Source organism: Antrostomus carolinensis, unplaced genomic scaffold (assembly GCF_000700745.2).
Source record: "Antrostomus carolinensis isolate BGI_N321 unplaced genomic scaffold, ASM70074v2 scaffold8236, whole genome shotgun sequence".
NCBI lineage: Eukaryota > Metazoa > Chordata > Aves > Caprimulgiformes > Caprimulgidae > Antrostomus > Antrostomus carolinensis.
This window is the reverse complement of record NW_010319729.1, coordinates 31,969-32,594: the sequence shown is the minus strand read 5'-3', so window position 1 is coordinate 32,594 and position 626 is coordinate 31,969.

Here is a 626-nt window from a genome sequence, read left to right as displayed (position 1 = left end):
ATCAGCTGCAGTACAGCACAGTGAGAATGAAGTGTTTATTAGGTTGCCCAAAGAAGTTCTGAATGCTCCGTCCCTGGAAATGTTCAGGGTCAGGCTGGATGCGGTTTTGAGCAGCTTGGTCTAGCAGAAGGTGTCCCTGCTCTTGGCAGGGACACCTTCCGCTGAAGGTCCACTGATGATCTTTAAGGTCCGTTTCCACCCAGACTATCCTATGACCCTATGATTCTATGATTAGAGTCAGTGAGTAAAGGTTTCAAGCCAGGGAAGAGGCAATTGCAGCTCTCAGAATGGGCTTTGTCACCTTTCTGGCAATTACTGTGTTGTTGGTGCGATCAAGGCTCTTCTGGACAAGCACAAATTAAACACAAAAATACTCCATGATGCACATTTCCTCTAATTCCATGGCTGGGGCTGCTGAACTGGATTGTAAGCCACTTGTCCCTGGTATGGACGGACCCCACCACCACTCTCCATCCCAAATCAGCAACATGACCTCACAGCACCATCTGCAAGGAGAAGCTCCTATCAGCTGCCTGTGCCACCTCAGGCTTCAACCACCCTCGCCTGTTGCTGCAGTGGGATGATGTCTAACTGTATGTGTCCAACAGCATAGCACTTTGCTTTGG